The sequence below is a fragment of the Schistocerca piceifrons genome, chromosome 3 (genome assembly GCF_021461385.2).
Source record: "Schistocerca piceifrons isolate TAMUIC-IGC-003096 chromosome 3, iqSchPice1.1, whole genome shotgun sequence".
Lineage (NCBI taxonomy): Eukaryota > Metazoa > Arthropoda > Insecta > Orthoptera > Acrididae > Schistocerca > Schistocerca piceifrons.
In genome coordinates this window covers 537695819-537718694 of record NC_060140.1, presented here as the reverse complement: position 1 = coordinate 537718694, position 22876 = coordinate 537695819, and the positions used below count along the sequence as shown (strand labels likewise).

General features: G+C 41.3%; 1 protein-coding gene across 1 annotated transcript in view; it reads right to left on the bottom strand.

Annotated features, from left to right (window-relative positions):
* The window catches only part of LOC124788810 (venom carboxylesterase-6-like), a 51454-nt gene that overhangs the window by 14071 nt on the left and 14507 nt on the right, over positions 1-22876 (bottom strand). The window lies entirely within an intron of this gene.

Here is a 22876-nt window from a genome sequence, read left to right as displayed (position 1 = left end):
TGCGGAGCTGGAGATTTTTCTCCGGTCAAGAACGCAGTGTAGTGTTGCCCTCATTATCATTTCATCCCCATTTCCGACGCGCAAGTTGCCCAATGTGGCTTCGAATGCGGTGAGTACTTGCCCTCAGCGGCCGAATGGGAGACTCCCTGCCCACAATGTCGTACTCTCATTTCCATTTTTCCATGGGCAAGAGAACAGGTCTTGGAATCCTGGGCCATAGTGTTTGTCGGAAGAAAACGCACACTAATCAGTTTTTATGTGTAACCAGTTGCTACCACCCTTAGCAGAGAAATGGGGTCTAGAAACTGAGAGTTTCGCAGACCATCTCAATTCCAGAGAGTTTGCCCCATGAGCTGGAACATACCAGAACTGTATTTTGGAAAGAAAGGGATACCCAGAACAGCAGATTAGGCGCGTTCTCAGACCTACCACAACAATTCAACCTGTGGAGATAGAAGAAGTCACGGAGAAAGAGGCAGCCACTACCTTTGTATCGTACATTGGCGCACTATCGGGAAATATCGGACACATATTGAAAAAACAGCGAGTAGAAGTTCCATTTTGTCCGCCCAATAGAACGAGAGCATTATTAGAAAGCGTCAAAGACGATTCGGTTTGCGAAAGGCCGGATTGTACCTGATTCCGCGTAATTGTCGGAAGACATATAACGGACAGACAATTGGCACGGTCGAGGATCGTTGCCGGGATCCCCAGAGGTACAGTCGGCTGGAGAATTTCAACAAGTCAGCGGTCGCTAGGCACTGTTTCTCTCAGAATCACGTGATGGAGCACGAACGTACCAGGATCTTGGCACAGACATCCTAATACTGGGACAACATCGTTATAGAGGCGATAGCAGATCGGTCGAGAGACAATTTCATTAACCGAGATCGTGGCTCTAACTTTAGCAAGGCCTGCGAACCAGCGCTGAGTTTAATTAAGAAGACTCTCAGCAAACAAACCCATCTGGTGACCAGGGTGGACAGAGCACCTACGTTAGCGACACCACAGATGTCGACGCTAGCCGGTTCGGACCGCGGAGGGAACAGCTCGCGGGAGGGAGGGATATAGGTCGGCCACGAGCCCTCAGAAGTTCAAATCATCAGCATACCTGTCGATGTCTGTACGTCTGATCACTGAAATATTGTGTCCGTTGCACATTATGAACCGGCAATTTAGCCGTGGACTGTTCGATCAGATAAATAAAAGTGTTTTTGCACTCCCTAACCACCAGGATGTGGTCTAACGTACAATAAATGGTAGAGGGAAACACAACTTCACACATACATGGATTGGACAAAAGTATGGTAACACTGTGAGAAATGTGTGCACGAACATAAATTCAGAGGCTGGTCTAGCCTGCAGGATACACTGTTGTATTTGACCACGAACAGCAACTGCGCAGTACCCTCAGCACGTTGGAAGAGTCAGTCGTTGTCAGGACAGTGTGGCACGTAGTTGTGAGTGCATTGTGTCAGAGCTAAGTGGATTCGTTAAAATTCGTGGTGAAATCTTCAGCTGCCATTTATTTTGCACAATTCGCTACTAGTTTCGAATTCGAGTGTGGGCAAATTGTACGTGCTCTTGTGGTGGCTGTTTCCGTCACCGAGGTACCCGATGATTTATACCGTATACAGGAAAAGCGGAAAAGCATCATCCGATAAGTCACTACGTGGACGAAACTGTGTGCTGAGTGATTGTGACAGGCGGTCATTGAAGAGGATTGTGACGGAAAATAAGGGGACCATACTTTCGAAAGTTACTAAGGAAATGAATGTCGCACTCGCGAATCCTGTCAGCACCAAAATAACACAAAAGGAGCTACAGATGCAGAGAATTGCATGGCGAGCTGGAAATTCAAAATGACTCATCAGGAAAACATTTTGTCGAAGCCATAGAAACTCAGTCATGGAGCAATGGAGGAAGGTCATTTAGCAGAATAAGTCTTCTTTCACACTGTTCTCAATATTTCACCGAATTTAGGTCCCAACATTGGAAATGGTGGACGATTTGGGCAAGCATATCGCGGTATTTCTTGGGCCCCATTGCCACTGTGAAAAGTGGCATTACAGCGAAAGTTTATGTGATCCTTTAGGCTACTCAAGTCCATGTCACTGTGCGATATTTGTTCTCCCACGCTGATGCTGTGCACCAGAACGACAGGACATCTGTTCACACATGTCGCATCGTCAAGATGCGGTTTTGTGAGCACAAGACTCAACTGTCGCATCTACCCTGGCCACCACAGTCACCACACAGTCATCAGATCTTAGTACTACTGATTCTTTGTGATCTACTTTGGAGAGCAGGGTGCGTGATCGCTATCCACTTCCATCATCGTCACCTGAACTCGCCAAAATTTTCCAGGACAATGTTATAAGATAACCTAAGTCATACACGGCCTATATTTATCCATTCCGAGACGACTGGACGCTGTTACGAATGCTAAAGGGTCTCCTACAGCGTGATGGGCACGTCGATGTGGTGTGTTTTTCGCATTTACCTATTTTTGTCCACCTCGTGTAGAAGTCACTAAATCACTTGTCAACCACAGATAAACAACTGTATGTCACTGTCAGGTCCTTTAACTACGCAGGCACCCAGCTCATAACTCAGGTTATACAAAGAAACACACAATATATCCCCTCACACATACACAAGACCGAAATGTCACCAACCTAACGCAGCTGCCAAAGTAAAACGTAAACATTCCACATCGCGAAACTTTCCTTGCTGTGGAGACCCGCTTATGATACCCCCATCAGAAAAACTGAAAACTGAAGAAAATATTGAAACACATGGAACAATAGCGCTTCTAAAACTTACGATGAACTAATGTTATTTTCAGTGGTGGTAGTACCATCTATGGCACCAATGCAGCCACTGACCTCAGCATTATCAGGTATTTTTGTTGTGATAAAGGGTCTTTGAAGAAGCTTAGTAAATAATTTCAGAGGTGGTAGTATAGACTAATTCGAATAAAACATATCGTATAACATATCTTCTAGTTTTACTTGTTCGAAAGATAGAAGTTTCCATTTCGATTACTGTACTTATATGGATACGGTGTCTGTTCTTTCGGACATGTCCGAAAGAACAGACATCATATCCATATAAGTATATAGTGCTGACAACATCGGCCATGACCTTCTTCTTTGTGCGTATGCACACATATTCCCCGAACTCTTATGGGATTTGGTAAGAATGTCTTCCACGAGTAATGATGTGTTGGGGCGGGACACTACGAATGAAGTGTGTGGACATACAACGTGAGAACGTGGGTTTCGCGGGAGGCATGCGCGGGATAGTCCCTGTAGTCGAGCTATGTTCTATGCCCTCGGTGGCTCAGATGGATAGAGTGTCTGCCATGCAAGCAGGAGATCTCGCGTTCGAGTCCCGGTCGGGGCACACATTTTCACCTGTCCCCGTTGATATATATCAACGCCCGTTTGCAGATGAAGGTATTAATAAAATTCTAATTTCGCTTATTGGTACACGAACTCTTACGAGTCTATATATCGATTGTGTTTTATTATGACGTTAGAGTAATGAGTATATGCTTGAGATTAGATAACTGATTTTTTAAAAAATGCTGCATGCATTCACAAATGCTAAGTATAATTATTATTTATTTGTGTATGGATTTTGTTATGGAAACGCTGTCACTGGCGGCTGTAGAGAATACGGTAGACGATATCCTAACCACAGAGTAACAGATACAAGAGTCCAGAATGAGATATTCACTCTGCAGCGGAGTGTGCGCTGATATGAAACTTCCTGGCAGATTAAAACTGTGTGCCCGACCGAGACTCGAACTCGGGACCTTTGCCTTTCGCGGGCAAGTGCTCTACCATCTTTTTTTTTTTTTTTTTTCTTTGTAGCCCATCCTTGCGCTCGCCATAATTCGCCTTCGTCGACGTCGGCCTTTCACGCCATGTACAAAACCATAAAATAATGAGGCGACTTTAATCTCGTTATCTCCCAAAAAATAAATTACCACTTCTTCGGGTTTAATGACAATGTGAAAATGAATGCTGTCTTCACCATGTACGAAACAGAAACAGTTTTCTTCGTCTTCACTTTCTTTTGTATTCTTGAACCAAATAGGCCTCCTGCGATAATGAAATGTAAAAGAAAATTCCAATCTTCTGCTTCTCACTGATAAGAAAATAAAACCATCCTCGGTGTGAAGTAGCTATTTATACTGGCTTTATCAAAAGGTGTAATAAATGTAAACCTCAAATAATATCAATGTCAGTGAAAACTAAAACAAACTATCTTCATCACTGTGATTGTTAATCAAGGCAGTATATTGACCAGCTCTTGCTTTGTTTCCTCTGAGTCCGAAATATTTCTTGTTGCTTCTGTTACATTAAGGTCTTGATTAAAAATTTAGCATAATTTTCTTTATATTTACTAGTTTGCAGTAACTTGTGATGCTCAGTTAGCAGATAGATCCAAAAATCCTCTTTGCTTTTCTCTTCTTTCGTGAAGAGGTAATGCACTGTTGCTGCTTTCATCCAGTTGACTGCGTTTCTTTTCGTGGTAGGAAAGGGTACATCATCCGGTGCCAAAAAGTCCGCAGGTGTTATTGCGTTAAGTGAGGTTCGGAGGGTAACCGCCAACTTTCGTCGTACATACAGCCATATATCTTGAACCCTGTCACACACGAACCGATGTTCTTCGTTATCAATTAAATTACACGTTTCACAAAGTGGCAAGTCTGCGAGGTCGATCGTATGAAGCTCAGAGTTAGTTGCAAATTTCCTGTTTACAGCGAAATACCATGTTGCTTTCAGATCAGTAGCTATGGTACGGTTATGAATATTGTCCCATATCGCTTTCCAGTTATAACATGGGTATTTGTCTTCTATTTTGTTTTTCTTCTTCTCTTCCATCAATTTGCTGAATATTTCTTTTACGTTGTTCATATCGTTTTCCGGAATTCGCGAATGTAGATAGCTATATTCTATTAAAAACCATCGCAAATGGTAAAGCGCGCTCGGTATATGCTGCACATTAATAGGTGGTGAGAGGTCATCTGGAGCTATTTAGGTCAGCAAGTGTGCAGCGAGACAACTGCTTGATTGTCTCCATTGCCGAAACGTATTGCAGATGTACAGAGCATGGGAATTTCTTGTAACATCCGTTAAGTTTAAACCTCCGTTTTTAGTGGCGAGTGTCAGAGTGTCATGTTGGATTTTAAATATGTGACCACGGCTCACAAAATAGCCTATTGCCGACATAATTTGTTTGGCGATGACGGCGGGCACTGGCAGAACCTGTGCGGTATAACTGACTTTGGAAGTAATGGAGACGTTCGCGAGACTCGCTGAATTTCATTTAGTTGCCTAATACTGTGTGTCCGTACACTAGCGCGTATGGTAGTTAATACTTGTCTGTAGTTGGTCGCAATAGTTTGACGTATATTTTGTCGGAAATCAACTCCTGGACACTTCAACGCTGTGAGCTCGCATAACTGACATTCTGTGCGCATGCCAATGCCACTCTGATACTGAATATGCCGGACTTGGTTTTGTTCAACTTTGCGGCCGACGCTTTTTCGTATTTATCAATTATTTGCATCGCCGTCTCGATTTCTGCCATATTCATAACAAGAAATCCAACATCATCCGCGTAAACTTGACAAATTATGTTGTTTCCTCGTATTTGTAATCCTTGTAACCGTTGAGTCAAGGTAGCGAGTAAGGGTTCTATGGCCAAGGCAAAAAGTGCAATGGACAACGAACAACCTTGTCTGACGGAACTTGCGATCTCTATTGGCCGGCTAGACTGTCCATTGATGATTATCCTTGAGGAATTATTCGTTACCAAACGCCGTATGACGTCAACGAATCTCGGCGGAAAGCCCATTACATCCATCGTTTTCAGGAGGTAAGAGTGGCTGATCCTGTCGAAAGCTTTATCAAAATCTAACAACACGATGGCACATTGTAGTCGGCACACTTCCGCAATTAAAATTATGTCAAGGTAGTTGGACAGTGTCTGTTGAATTTTTCTACCCTTGCCCACACCAGACTGATACGGTCCGGTAACACTGGTCATTACATGTTTAAGTCTGTGGGCTAAGAGCCGCGTAAAAATTTTATAATCACTGTTCAGCAGTGTGATTGGTCTCAAGTTTCCAATTTTCTTGCCAGCCGAGTATTTTGTGGTTAACAATATGATCCCTTCTCGAAAATCTTTTGGTATCTCCTGACTGAGTGTCACAAGTTCATTACAGATGCCTGTAATTCTATGTTTGATATGGTCCCAAAAGACTTGATAAAACTCTGCTGGTATTCCGTCGGCTCCAGGGGATTTATTTTTTGCACTTTGATAAACAGCATACTCTACATCGTCTTCGGTTGCCTCTGCAATTAGAGCGTCCGCGGACGCGGTACTAACTCTTCCTTGCAGGTTGGCCAGTAAATCATCCTGTGCTTGTTCGTCTACTACCTTAGCTGAAAACAAGTTGTCGAAATGGGTTAGGGTTGCCGCTTTTATTTCGTTATGCATTGTCAAGGTGGTTCTATTCTCGGTTTTAAGCTCCGTCAGTATTTTTCGGAATCCTCTGTTAGTTTCACGAATCACGTGATAGACCGAAGTAGCTTCTTTTTGTGCTGTAGTCTCTGCTCTTGACCTTATTTGGTAACCTTCAAGCTGTTGTCGCCGTAACGTCAGTATTTTTTGCCTGGACTTTTTTAATTCGTTCATGGTTCCCAATAGCTGATGCACCTTGCAAGTAGAGTTCTCGGAGACAGTGAAAGTAAAATTCTATTGTTCTTTTATGCCAAAAGCTCTTCTCCCGGGAGTAGTTAATGAAACATCGACGCATCCTAGGTTTGGCGCATTTAAGCCACCAATCCATGGTCGAGGTGTAGGAGGCGAGTTTGGTCTCGCAGGCTCTCCACGTGGTGAGAAAGGCTTAGTGACAGGCAGGGTCTTTTACGTGTGAAACATTAAGTTTCCACAGCCCTTTATATCGACATCTTCCTTGTCGTTCCATATTTAATGTGCAGATATATGTAGCGTGGTCTGAAAAAACGGTTGGCCAAGCTTCAGATTGCAGAATGCGGTGTTTCAGATTGAGTGAGACGTATATCCGATCTAACCGGCTTGCTGAATGATTAGTGAGGTGAGTAAAGCCGGGTGCAGCTCCGTGCTTGTGCTCCCACGAATCAGTTAAACGGAGGTCGGTTACGATCCGTTCCAGTTCTGGCGATTTGTTAAATTTAGGAGTTTGGTCTTTGGCATGAATAACACTGTTAAAGTCGCCTCCAAGGATGGTATGGTTGCAGCGTACACCAAGCAATGGAACAATTCCTTCCTTAAAAAAATGTGCTCTTTGGCGACGATTGGTAGAACCAGATGGGGCATAGACATTAATGATCCTCGCGGTCCGGAAGGTTCCGGCAATACTTCTGCCGTTAGGCAGTTTTTCTATGTCTTTAATTATAATGCCCTCTTTCAAAATAAATGCAGTACCCAAGTCACATCCGATTCCAGGATTGACAATAGCATTATACCCTTGTATGAAGTCAAGTTTGATGTTTGCTACTTCTTGTAACAACAATATGTCCACATCAGAGGCATATAGGAAATCTTTTAAAGTTAGTAAATTAAAGACGCTACATATTTTGTTGATATTCAGCGTGGCGATCTTATAGGCCTGCAACGGAACTACGTTCGCCAAAACGGGAGTATCTTTAGGAAAACCTCGAACAACAAGTCACATCGAAAAAACATCAAGAAATCTGATCTGATAGACATACGGACACAAGTCAGTACGCTGTTCAGTTTAGAAATATTCATGGCTCGGGAAGGGATCAGTCGGCTTCTCTTTGTCTGGGGCAGTATCTGCCGCGGAGTTGACATTCATAATGATGTCATCTTGTTTGGTGGCAATCGTGGCGACTGTAACGGTTCCTGTGGTGTCCATAATTGTTTCCTCCGCGGTAGTTTCGTCGACATCGTCGGCCCACGAAGTCGACCGATCTATCATAGGCTCGTCATTCAGTGTTTCACTATGGTCAGGTTGATTCTGGTGACCATTATCGTCGGGTCGAGAAAATGCTACGCCATCTATATGCAAACCGACACAACCGGAGACATTGCCCAGGACCAAGGGGTCTTCTTTAGATGACTGCTGATTACATGTCAAGTTCTCAGATGCAGACTGACGTATTTTGCCCCCTATTTGCTTCGCCCGTTCACGCAGTTGTGGTGCAGTCTGTTCTGCAACTTGGCGCGCAATCCTCCGTTTTTTAGAGATCTTGGGAGAGGCGCCTCTTTGTGGACTTTGGTCAATACCTGAAGAAGCCTCAGGTTGCGAAGTCGCACTACTAGAAGTGGCCGTTGCCAGGTCTATTTTCATAGCTCCCGAGAGGCGGTGGTCAGTTGCTGAAGAAGCTTCAGGATGCAGAGTAGCACCACTAGAAGCCAAGTCTGTTTCCCTTGCACCTGGTAGGCTTTCGACATCTAAAGAAGTGTCAGGATGCAGAGGAGCACGACTCGAGGCGACCGAGGCCGCGTCCGTATCCATTGCCTCATTGTGCGGTTCCACAGTGACAACGGCGGGAGCAGCTACTTCTTCCGAGGGGGGTTGGTGTTCTACAGATGTTACACTTGAGTCGGTCGGTGTGTCGGTTGCTTGTGGGTCGTTATTCGTAGTAACTTCGGGGGGCGCAGTACCACCTGCAAGACCGCGCGTCACGGCTACGTACGACAGGGGCAGTGTTGACATAGCAGAGGGTCTAGAGGCATCGCCGGCAGGCAGTTGCGCCACCCGCCTTTGAAGATATTCAGCACGGACGTGGCCTGGTAAGTTGCAAACAGCACATGTTTTCGGTTGATCATCGTACATCACAACAGCCCTACAACCGCAGACGTTTATAAATGACTGAATGTGCTTCTGCAATTCGACTTTTAATTGGCGCACACCATTAAAAACAGGGAATTTGTGTGCAGCAGACCACCGTTCGGCAATATTGCTCAAAACTTTACCGTATGGAGAAATAACAGCATTGATCTGGTCACGTGTTATTTCAAAGGGAAGTTCAAAGACGCGTACGGTTCGAATACCTAGACCGGCATGTGCAACGATAACCTCCCCAACATTGCCGTCAGAATGTTTAAATTTCATGACGCCACCACAGGATTGAACTATTCTTTCACACAACTCCGAACTGGCAAGTCTGACAAAAACCACACTTGTTCATAATCGAAAAATGGATACCGACAATATCATCAATTCCTATGTTAACATCAACTTCTAACCACTGTTCCACATCAAATGATTTCGGTCGAGCAAAGTTGCGATCAAACGTAAATTTAAGTGTGTCTTTTCGTTGTGGTTGAGACATCTCTTAATGCGTTTCCATTGCTACAAAAACACTATAGACAACGACGCGCTGCAGCAAGAGCAGAGGCTTACCACGCGGAGCTAACGCAGCGCAGCGCACAGCACGGCACGTCCGACCTCCAGCGCAGCCGCCGGCTGACTGCGACATCTGAGCTACCCAAGCACGACCCACTCCCCGTCCTCACAGCTTTACTTCTACCAGTATCTCGTCTCCTACCTTCCAAACTTTACAGAAGCTCTCCTGCGAAGGCAAAGGTCCCGAGTTTCCAGTCTCGGTCGGCCACACAGTTTTAATCTGCCAGGAAGTTTCATATCAGCGCACACTCCGCTGCAGAGTGAAAATCTCATTCTGGAAATATCCCCCAGGCTGTGGCTAAGCCATGTCACCGCAGTATCCTTTCTTTCAGGAGTGCTAGTTCTCCAAGGTTCGCAGGAGAGCTTCTGCAAAGTTTGGAAGGTGGGAGACGAGATACTGGCAGAAGTAAAGCTGTGATAACCGGGCGTGAGTCGTGCTTCGGTAGCTCAGATGGTAGAGCACTTGCCCGCGAAAGGCAAAGGTCCCGAGTTCGAGTCTCGGTCGGGCACACAGTTTTAATCTGCCACGAAGTTTCAGATACAAGAGTGTTAATTCTGTGTTTTCAGTTAACTGTGAGAGACTGGGGCACTGCTCAGTAGCCATGCATCATCTGAACGTGCGAATGAACAGAGTGAGAATGAAATAGGATGCTTACTCATGAGGTAGAATACAGTCCTGCAACAAGCAAACGCAGAATTTCTAAGCGCATCGAAGTTACACTTACACAATATGGAGTACATTACGTCATCACAACTTCTGTCCTTAACATTAACAGCAGAGGAAAGCGAAGAGGGACGATTTGTATTTTTGGCTGCCTAATTTCAGATACTGTTTACTGATCAAGGCAATTTACTCGTAACAGTATCAATAAGACATAACGGTAAAGTGAGAAAACTCAAATGTCTTTGACAACAGAAACTCCAGGAAAGCTCCTCTGTAAATATGTGGAGTGGTCTGATAGTCAATGGACTGGGGCTGTTGTGTTACCGCTGTAGGTTACGGCGTCATTATCTAGACTATTTATTTTCAAGTCGAGTTCCGTAGGACCAAATTGAGGAGCAAATCTCCAAGGTCATGGAACGTGTCAGTACATGAAATTACAACAGAAAAGTAATAACAGATAAAAATAAAACTTTTATCAACCCGAAAAAAGTCAAGCCATAGGTTTAAGTAAACGCAATCAACAATACAACAGGAATGAGCTTAATTTTTCAGGGAACTCCACGACAGAATTGAAGGTGTGATCCATGAGGAAACTGTTCAGTTTCGATTTGAAAGCGGTTGTGTTACTGCTAAGATTTTTGAATTCTAGTGGTAGCTTATTGAAAATGGATGCAGCAGTACACTCCACACCTTTCTGCACAAGTCCGATCCAATTGCAGGTTTGATTTCTGCCAAGTATTAACTGAGTGAAAGCTGTTTATTCTCGGGACTAAGCTAATATGGTTAACAGGAAATGACAGAAACGAATATGTATATACATTGAGAGGCCAATGTCGAAACACCCAGACTCGTGAACAGAGGTCGACAAGAGGTTCGTGAACACACCACTTATTGCCCGAACCACCCGTTTCTGAGCCAAAAATATTCTTTTGCAGTGGGAAGAGTTACCCCAAAATATAATACCATACGTCATAAGCGAATGCAAATAAGTGAAGTAGACTATGTTTCGTATCGAACGATCACTCACTTCAGATACCGTTCGAATAATAAAAATGGCAGCATTAAGTCCGTGAACATGATCCTGAACGTGGGCTTTTCAAGACAGTTTACTACCTATCTGAACACCTAGAAATTTGAGCTGTTCAGTTTCACAAATCACATGCCCATGTGAAATTAAAACGCCAGGTTTTGTTGAATTGTGTTTTAGAAACTGTAAAACTGAGTCCTACTGTGATTTCACGTTAGTTTATTTTCTGCAAGCCACGAACATATGTCATGAACTGCACTGTTGGAAACCCAGCCAATTTTGCACACAACATCCTTTACTGCCAGGTTAGCGTCATCAGCAAACAGAAATATTTTAGGTTTTTCCATAATACTATAGTGCATATCATTTATATAAATAAGGAACATGGGTGGCACCAACACTGATCCCTGGGACACTCCCAACTTGACAGTACCCCACTCAGATATAACATTACAGCCATTTTCAAAACTGTGAATAATGACCTTTTGCTGTCTGTTGCTAAAGTAAGAGGTGAACCAATTGTGAGCTACTCCCCTTATTCCGCAATGGCCCAACTTCTGGAGCAATATTTTGTGATCAGCACGATCAAACGCCTTAGTTAATTCAAAAAATATGCCTAGCGTTTGAAACCTTTTGTTTAACCCATCCAGTATCCTCATAGAGAAAGGAGAATATAGCATTTTCAATTGTTAAACGACTTCTAAAGCCGAACTGTACATTTGATAGCAGATTGTGTGATATAAAATGATCAATTATCCTTACATACACAGCCTTTTCAATAACCTTAGCAACCACTGATGGCATAGAAATAGGTATAAAACTGTCTGTATTATTCCTTTCTCCATTTTTATAAAGCGGCTTTACTACTGAGTACTTAAATCGTTCAGGAAACTGATCATTCCTAAAGGAAAAATTACAAATATGGCTGAATGCAGGACTAACATGTGCAGCACAATACTTCAATATTCTGCTGGGCACTCCAGCATAACCATGAGAATCCTTAGTCTTCAGTGACTTAATTTTTGACTCAATCTCGCCCGTATCTTTATCATTCAGTGACTTAAATTTTGACTCAATCTCGCCCGTATCTTTATCATAGAGGAGTATTTCAGACATCAATCTCGGAAAGGCATTTGCCAAGAAAGTTATATGATTCCCTGTAGAAACTAAATTTTTATTTAATTCACCAGCAATACTCAGAAAGTGATTGCTAAATACTGCACATATATCCGATTTATCAGTAACAGAAATATTTTTCCTACGAACTGACTTTATATCGCCGAGCTTGTGCTGCTTACCAGACACTTCCTTCAGAACTGACCATATTGTTTTAATTTTATCCTGTGAATTAACTATCCTATTTGCATACCACATAATCTTTGCCTTCCTAATAACATTTTAAGCACGTCACAGTACTGTTTGTAATGGCCTACTGTAGCTAGATTGTGGCTACTTCTAATATTGTGATATAATTCCCGCTTTTTTCTACACGATATCTTTATCCCACTAATCAGCAACCCAGGCTGCCTTCTATTGCTAGTACTCCGTTTAGAACGTGCTAATGGGAAGCAACTCTTAAAGAGCATGAGAAATGTGTTAAGGAAAGCACTACATTTGTCATCCATGTTATCGACACTATAAACATACTGCCACTCTTGCTCTTTTTCGACATCTAAAAAAACTCTCTATTGCTTTTGGATTAACTTTCCTACATAGTTTGTAATTATATGTGACATTTGTTTGAGTACAAAAGGCTTTTAGTGTTAAAATTTGTACATCATGATCTGAAAGGCTCTTCACCCTTTTACCAACAGAATGCCCATGTAGTAATGAAGAATGTATAAAAATATTGTCTACGGCTGTGCTACTGTTCCTTTGCACCCTAGTTGGAAATAAATACAGTCTGCATCAGATCATATGATATTAGGAAATCTACCAACATTCTTTTTTTGCATAATCATATACAAAATTAATACTGAAGTCACCACATATAACTAATTTCTGGTACTTTCTACCAAGTTAATCAAGAACCCTCTCTAATTGGAGCAGAAATGTTCTGAAGTCAAAGTTAGAGGACCTATAAACAACGAGCTTCAAGCATTATTTGGCTACAAGGATGGTTATATTATTGCAGCATTAATGGGCCTCTTGCACATTCTAGTTCTCAGGTGTCATGTCATCTAAACATAACATTCTCCGGAAGATGGATCAGCAGAAATGATAACGTTTCCTGGCCTTAACCCTTTCAATTTTTACCTTTAGTGATGGATGAAAGGCGAAGTCTGCAGAGAAAAAAAAAGGAATCACATGAGACGATTTGAAAGTTCCGGTAATGAATGTTGCTGTTCTCATACAAGAACGTCAACACAACGTCAGAATAGGTACACGTGCTGTTGTCAAGAGAATTCGAAAGTTCACTGAAGTGGTAGGTGGCACTGTTTGTAAAAATCAGGATAGAAGCTGATCCTCTGCCTTTGCTTAACACCTTCTGTGAATATTTGTTTGGATTATTTTGTATCAGCTGTGTCTCTGTAACCAATAAAAACTCCCGATGTCATATTCGGAATTTTTTATACGAAATACTCCATCATATTATCTAAGGAAACTGGGTAATTTTTTATTTCATACGTCCTTGTTGCGTTGTGTAAAATTCAGCTATAGTGGTTGACGGCTTCGGACCGACACGCTCATTCTCCAATCACTCAAACTGCTATTAACCGTAATTATTCATACCAATGGTGCTACAGACGCTAACAGCTTCTGTGCAGCAAAATAATCTCTGGGCGACAAATACCCTCATTGCTCCTAGCCTGTGTGTCTGTTGCAACCGACTGATACAACCAACAACATGCCTATAAGATTATCTCTTGATATCTCCTGAAACACTCGCCTAATCCTAAATAAGAAGGACCTGTTTCTACACACATGGGGGTCGCATTATCTGTCTGTTAGGAAAAACAGGAACAAAAACAGAACAGCTACAGAGCGAGTAACATCTACTTACAACAGAGGAGGAGCATGGTGACAAAGGACATTTGAAAGACATAGAAATCAATTTTTCTTAACACTACATCAACAACATGCATGCTAAAAATGTCGCTTTATTCATGAAGTGAGAGATCAACAATACAAAGGATGATGCACACGAGGTCTGCGGAAAAAATTACATGAAGAACCTTCTCAAAATCATATAAAACAGCAAATTTCAGTGGCGAAACTGGATGAGAATAGTAAAGGACCGACTTTGTCTTATTCTCTAATGACGTACCAAGAAGATATAAAATGAAACAAAAAAATCAGTTCTCACAACAAATATTCACAGTTTCAGAAAGTTCCGTAATTAATACGAGTGCCCCAAGACAAATACTTATCCAAAGCACAAGAACCATAACAAAAACAACCAACTTTGATATACGACACAACACAACATTCGCAGACCACTTTCACAACCACTCCTACATTCTAACATACATAAAAGCAACATGAATGTTCTCAAAACAGTTAGTATCAGAAACGTAACTGGAAACCAAGAGAAATCTTCTGCACAGAAAAAGGTTCAACCAAAAAACGAACCTTGCCAATCAGGTCAAATTGACAAAAGAGCAAGCAGCTAACTGACAGTTTAGGACAAAAAACACTACCACTAACAGCACAATAAATTATGCATCAGCAGATCGTCAAGAGACATAAAATTCTTGTAACCACACAGTGCCGTCTCTCCTTTTCCCTTAATATATGCAAGCGCGACAAATAAATAAGCACGTAGAACACAAGTAAATTTCAATCAAGTATTCCCGATCTCGTAATACTTCAAATCATTGTATATAAAAACATCAATAAGTTACAGAAAATAGGATGTCTTTCTTTTTAGTAGTAGAACAGACATAATGTTTGCAATATAAGAGGAATATCTGAAAAATATCAGAACTGACTTAAAAAGTGGACCGCTGCGAAGGATTCAATAAATACATCAAGCACAAAAACGTAAGGTTGCAAGTTTTACCAGAGTTTAGATTTATTTTTAATTCTTAAATTTTGAGCTGTATTCATTATAAAAGTTGTAAGACTACTTAGTAAACTAGAAAGAGAACTGATGAGAAGTTACTTCTAAAAAAATATGGACTTTTATATTACAAAATATTATTTTCTTATCAGACAGTGAATAGTTTTGCTAGTGTTTCCCATGCAAATATCCTGTCTTCTGTTCACGATCCTTCTGCCCCTCTATGGTGTTCTAAATTGATGTTCAAAATCGTTATTTACGTTACTAAATCTTTCATATTATATCACCACTACTGACTGCACGCATTTTGTGTCTTGTTTTCGTATTAAACGGGTTCCCAGGGTAAATGCTATCACGTAATCACAAACGCGTCAAGTGTTTATTCCTATTTTGCTTAACAAATGTTCAAGATAAAAATTCTGATAAAGAGTACCCTAACTTCTCCATGGCAAACGAGGAATTTTTGATGGGATAACCTATAATTTACGATTGAAATTAAGTTGTCATTACCTTTACTCACTTATGGTGGTGACAAATGGTATCTGCCCGACATGGAGACTGTAGACTAATACTCTAGGACAGAGGAACATTTTAAAGGCGTTATATCGGATAGCTATTATTGTGATTAACTTGTCATGGACATGCAGAATTTTTTGAAGCGCGTCATGTTTGCTGTTGACTGTAGAAAATTAATTGTTTTACTTCACAACTGCAATTTCTGCCTTCCGGTCAGTATCAAGTGACACCTCAAGAGCTAAAAAATATACAAAACGTTAAGCACAGGCTGTATATACAGAGTCGCACGAAGAAGCCATCAGACAGTAGTACGTTACAAAAATTATGAAAATAACATTACATACATTTTACTTCAGCACATGTTGGACGTCAGATAATGCTGTGTAACAAGTTACATAAGGGTTCTTGATAGTTTATATTCAACTGCAACTTTGGTACATGATAATGAGGGAGGATCAAGTGCACGCCAATACATTTTATATTTGTAATTTCGTTTTATCTTCAGAGTGTGTCTTATCTTATACAATCTATTGTAACAGCGCATCATAATATGGTGCAATTCCTTTTCACTTTTTTCTCGATAACTTTTTAAGCACCCTGAAATTGTATTACTACAAGAACACAATTTTTACGTAATTGTAGTAGATTTCTCATGTTAGAGCTTAGTAAAAAGACGCATCCTGTATGTACGGGGTGTCAGCCTCTTATGTACTTCCTTGTTTTGCAGCACTTCACTATAGGCTGTAACAAGGAGAAGCATATTGTGCATTCAGTATTTTTTTTTCATTTGTTGCAATGTAGCTGCAAAGAAATTGATATGTAAGATGACTGTTTCCATGTTCTGCACGAGTACACAAAACAATGTAAGGTTCTTGGGACAGATAACATACGTATTTACACACCATTCTTTTATAAATAAATCTTTCAATCCTGTTTCCTTGTACCTTATAACTATACTATCACATAGTTTTCACGAGGTGTAAAATGGTGTCATGACACGAAACAAACTTGTTACCGCTGAATTCTATCATCTCTGACAACTGCACAGAAGATATACCTATTTTTGTAAAGGATCTTAACAGTGATAACAGTTTACGTAATTTACTTCATTTCACGATGTACAGAGCTTCGTTTTTTGACGATACTGTTTCCCTACACTGAAAAAACTAAGCTCCGGCGATAAAATGTGCACCTTCCTCCATGTGGATCCTCTACACTCTCTTCACATTTTGACCCTCCTTTCCTACATGGAACGCCTCTGAACCTCGTATACTACTTCCAAAACTAGAATATAGTAACTCCACTGTCACCACACTTATCACCAATCGTGGTGCGGTGGCGCGCCTTTACAAACACGTCCCGCCGTCTCTGCACCTGTACACACTCCATACCCTACCTCAACGCAACTTCAACACCGACCCCCTCTCCAAGCGAATGAAATATGCTAAGGTATTCACTCATCCTAACAACCATAGACTTTCCCCCTGTCACCACTCCACATGAGGGCTCCCCCTCTGTCTCCCTCTTCATTCTACTCCCTCCCTTCCTGTCCGGATTCCACGGTCCTACCTACACACCAGATTCGTCCTTCATTCCGTCTTTCCCTATACCCACCTTACCGCCCACCGCCTCTCTCTATAGATCAGATACCATCCAGCGGCTTCTATATTTATGGCCACAATCATCCAAATGTTTAAACTCTTCTCCACCTAGCGTAGGTCCTTAAGGACTTTTGTGAAAGTGCAGTGCTTCATTTTAACGAATGTTCCTATTTTCTTTTTCCTTTTTAGATGTCCACTTTTGTCTTTTTATCTTCACCTGTTAGACTTTCTATTTTCCTTTTAAAACTTTAAATTAAGTAAACCACACCTTATATTTGTAATCACCGCTATATTGCATCTAAAAATGTTGTAATTTTTTGCATCCACGTATAAGTTTCGTCGTTTCTTCAGTAAATTTTGTAACTACTCTACGGAGAATAGCGAGAGATTGTACCGCTGGCAGACCATATCCCCCCATAAGGGCTAAGGGTATGAAATAACAATAACGAAAAGAAAGGTGACATGTACCTAAGTCGGAAGATTCCTGAAGTTTGACAAATGCTGAAGCAAAATGCAAGTGGCGTTATTTTCACAATTTTTTAACGTAATACTGTCTGATGATATTCTACGATGGTTATTTTTTAATGATCTTATTGGATGTGGCTAATATTTTGAAGAACTACGTTCCGAAAAACAGTTGTTAGGCAATAGTATCTGCGTCTGCGATGGCTGCTCTGTGGAGTTGTAGAATATTTGACAGTCGGTAGTGGATAGCTGCGGTGTGCAGCAGGAGGGGTTATCTTTGGGAGTACAGTGCAATGCATGGGCGCACTTTTGGAACTATGTGAGTTGCAGATTTATTACGAGGAGCAATTATGATCCATGACAATGGTTGCATGGCATACGGACGTAAAAAGGTTTCGAAATGAAGCGCATAGTATTATATGATGTGGTGAAACGACTGTTTTTATTTTTGTAGACTTGTATTTTTGGTCCACTCCACCCTCGTCACAGTCGAGTTATTTTGATAATTATTCTATTGACTGATATTCCGAGTTAATATACTGTACCACGGAAGTTATTAGATTAAATTAATTTTCATATTAGGGTCTATAATTGTTTCCCTTGATTAGTTCCTTCCTAACTGAAGTTACAGGAATTAAATGTTGTTTCATTGGCATTCTGTGTCAAGATTATGAACCAAATTTACTGGACCAACTTTAGATAGCAGTATTTTTTAGCTATTGCGGAGTCTTGCTGTGTTGCTGTTTCTGCCAGTACCTCATTTCGCAGGTGAGATTCATAATACGTGATTGTTTCGTTTCCTTTGTGCAATGTTGGTTCTGTCAGTTTCACTATTTTACCAAAGCCATATGTCAGTGCAGAAATTTTCGCGTGTTTAAGGTTACATTCTTATACAAGTTGACGTTACAGGTTTTTTCTTATCAGTTACTTTTTTTTTAACCAGTTCGTACTGACCAAGACTTCTGAATGTGAAATTATTTGTTTGCTTATTTATTTTCTTATGAAAGATACCGGCTTTCACACACAGATGATTCTTCTCTGTTTCATGTAAGTGATGTGGCTTTGAGCTCAGAATCACATTCAAGTGGTCAGTTCACATTCCCAGGTTTGTATTTACGATAACACACGAACTAGTAAAGGCTACTCACATACAACATATTTGTGCGACTCTGTACATACGTCTTGTGCTTCTTTTTCATAATTCTATTAGCTGTCCACCATGGATGGGCTGCAATTTCACTGGAAATTTCATCTGTTTCTTATTATGAAGAGTGAGTACTCGTAAAAAACTAGTGGCCAAACCCTTACTGACTCTTTTATACAAAAAAGAAGTGTCGACAGTCTTCGCCCGCAATTCATGTTTCCGTCATTTACCTTTGAACTAAGAAAATCAGATATGGTATATAATGATGCGACTCAGCGAAGCATCGTCAAACATAGCTATTTCGGTTGTTTACTATAGTGTTGTGTTTTGTCTAATAAAATGGAGGGAGGGGCACACGCTGTTTAAATCTATCAGTCATCAGTTTAGATTTCATTCATTTGTAAAGAAATGTTGTAATTGTGATTCGTGTGATTCGTGATTTCCTGTCAAAAAGGTCACAGTTCGTAGTAATAGACGGAAAGTCATCGAGTAAAAAAGAAATAATATCCGGCGTTCCCCAAGGAAATGTAATAAGCTCTCCTTTTTTCCTGATCTATATTAACGACATAGGAGACAATCCAAGTAGCCGCCTTAGATTGTTCGCAGATGATGCTGTCATTTACCGTCTTTTAAAGTCATCAGATGACCAAAACGAATTGCAAAATGGTTTAGATAAGATATCTGTATGGTGCGAAAAGTGGCAATGGACCCTTATTAAGGAAAAGTACTAAAAGAAATCCGCTAAATTTCGATTACGCGATAAGTCACACAAATCTGAAGGCTGTAAATTCGAGTAAATACTTAGGAATTTCAATTACAAATACCCTAAATTGGAACTGGAACGATCACATAGATAATGTTGTGGGTAGAGCCAACCAAAGATGCGACTCAATGACAGATCACTTGGAAGGGGCAACAGGTCTACTAAAGATACTGTTTACACCACGCTTGTCCGCCCTATTCTGGAGTATTGCTGTGCGGTGTCTGATCCGCATCAGACGGGACTGACGGATGACATCGAAAAAGTGCAAAGAAGGGCAGCTCCTTTTGTATTATCGCGAAGTAGGGGAGATAGTGCCACAGACATGATACGTGAATAGGAGTGGCAATCATCAAAACAAAGGTGTTTTTCGTTGCGACGGGATCTCCTCATGATTTCAATCACCAGTTTTCTCCTCCGATTACGAAAACATTCTGATGGCACCCATCTACATAGGGAGAAATGATCATCATGATAAAATAGGAGAAATCAGGGCTCGCACGAAAAAATTTAAGTGCTCGTTTTTCCCGCTTGCCGTTCGAGAGTGGTACGGTAGAGAGACAGCATGGAGGTGGATCATCGTATGCTCTGCCAGGCACTTTATTGTGAACAGCAGAGTAACCAATTATATGTAGATGTAGATGTTGTTGTGGTGGTTTTCAGTCTAAAGACTGGTTTGATATAGGCTTTAATGCAAACACGATGATTTCGTCCGACAACATTCCGACAATCGTAAGACAAACAGCAAAGACAACAGTAGAAACGTCCGACATCTTCCTCGCGAAAGAAATCCTGAGCTGTTCACCAAGTTCCGGTAAGGTCGTGATAACCTCCGCGTCGACTGCAGGGACCCTTTGCTCTTCGAGTTTCTCGAGCGTGGAACCAAAATCAAAGTGCAACTCTTTGAAGAAACTTCTGAGAGATTGTATCACGGCATCAAGTCAAAACGCCCAGGAATGCCGTCGGGCGAATGATTCTTGTTGTAGGATAACTCCCGCCCCTGACTACCAATCGATGGATGGCTCACTTCTAAGTTGTCGATGGGAAACACTGCAACATTCTCCGTATAACCCGGATCTTTCGTTGTGTTCACATCTTCACCGACCTGAAGAAAGGCGCGCGTGGACGTCGGTTTCAATCGGACGAGGAAGTCAAGAGTGGTTACGGTAGTGAAGTCATCAGCGGCCGATCGCGTTCTACGCAACGCCAATTAATCGTTTCGTCTTCCAGTAGGATAAATGTCTTCGTAGATGGTAATTACTTTTGAATAGCATCATTCAGTGGCCCTGCTGTGGCGGGTTTTCGGTTTTGATTTGATTCCCGTCATATGATAACACATGCAGCACCGTGGAGTGACAATACACACGCTTTACAAGATCAACGAGTGGATATACACTACTTTCGTTGTACGCGAACGGCAACAGACGAAATCAGCTAGCCGCAGCTTAGAGGATTCTTTCCAGGATGTAGTTTTCACTCTCTTTCAAAACTTTCTGCCAGCTTAAAACTCAGTATCGCGTGAAGAAGGGGGGGAGAGGGGGGGGGGGACGAACCGACATCCTTTCGTAGAAGAGAATTACTGACAGAAGTGAACTACGATGGGAGTTAGTGGTTCGTGCCTGCATAGCTAAGTTGGCACGATTTTTACCAGTGAAAGCCGAGTTTCTGCGTTCGTGGCACAGTCTGGTACACACTTTTAATCCGCCAATAAGTTTCATATAAACGCACTTTCCATTGGTGAGTGAAAGATTCACTCTGGTGGTAACCCCTTAGACTGTATCTATGGCCAGTACCTTGCCTTCCATGGGTGATAGTCCGTCAAAGGAGGCATTAGAGCTCCTGGGAAATATGGAAAGCAGAACCAGAGAGGTGCTGGTAGATCTGAATTTCTAAGGGGGTGTCGTGAGACGTACTTTGCTAGCTCAGACGGTAAGACTAGTTCGTTAAACGCAATGTTCGGTTTCGTGGATCGGAAATGCACACACACTCTTCGAACATTTGATGCTGTGACGTTTGTTCACTGATTGTCTTCTCAAATATTTTAGTGCAGTTTTTATTTGTATTAGAAGTACGTTTTTATCAACTTTAAAAAGTTGCAAATTACTATTGAAATTTTTTAAAAAGCTATTATTCTGTTTTTTAAATAAAATATACAAAGTAAACAATTTTATAAAGTATACGTTATGTTCTTTAGAGGGAGTTTTTTGACAGTTTACAGTTTTTTAAGTTAAAAACTAAATGATCTTGATTTGCATACTCGCCTCTATTATCGACCTAATATATGATACCACCAAACTAGGTGTACATGGTTCAAATGGCTCTGAGCACTATGGGACTTAACAGCTGTGGTCATCAGTCCCCTAGAACTTAGAACTACTTAAACCTAACTAACCAAAGGACATCACATACATCCATGCCCGAGGCAGGATTCGAACCTGCGACCGTAGCAGTCGCGCGGTTCCGGACTGCGCGCCTAGAACCGCGAGACCACCGCGGCCGGCTAGGTGTACATGAACAGGATACGCATCCGAACAATTCCCACTATCTCTCGGATGGATGGATCACGATGTCTCCTGGACACTTCCCGTCTGTCGTGAAATCTACTCCATGATCCTTCGACATCGTTATCAGGATTGAAGGGAGTGATGTGCGCTACTTGGTAAGTGTCCCTTATTCAGTTCATTTAAAAATGTTGATTTTCTATTTCTTATCGGTATGATAAAAATACTTTTACATTTTCAATAAGGATTTTCTACAATGCCCTCTAAATGAAAATTAAAAACAATTCGTTACATGAAATTAAGCGAGATCTTCCAGAAATTGGCACTAGAAACAAGATTCTACAGGACAAAGGTGCATTCAAAACTTTATTCGAGAAGCATAACTTTGAAGCTAAAGCAAGTGTTACATTTGAGAGAACACGGGCAGATGAACGTAAGAAGAATCACAGTAAGAAGCTGAAGTGGTTTTGGGTCAAACAGAAACATCTGCAAAATAAGGTCGAAAAGAAAACACGAAGAAGTAAAATGCAAGCAAGAAAATGAAGTAATAAATTTCATAATAATATTCAGTCATTAGTTGAGTAATCAGAAAGTTTATTTAGTTTTACCCGTTTCGATTGATTAATTTGATCTCCAGAACCATAATATTAGCAGACGGCAATATCTTCTTCAGAGAACACAGTACCATGACATGTAAAAAATGTACATATTGTAAATGATAATTGTAAACACATCATTGCTAACAGTTCTTCACAA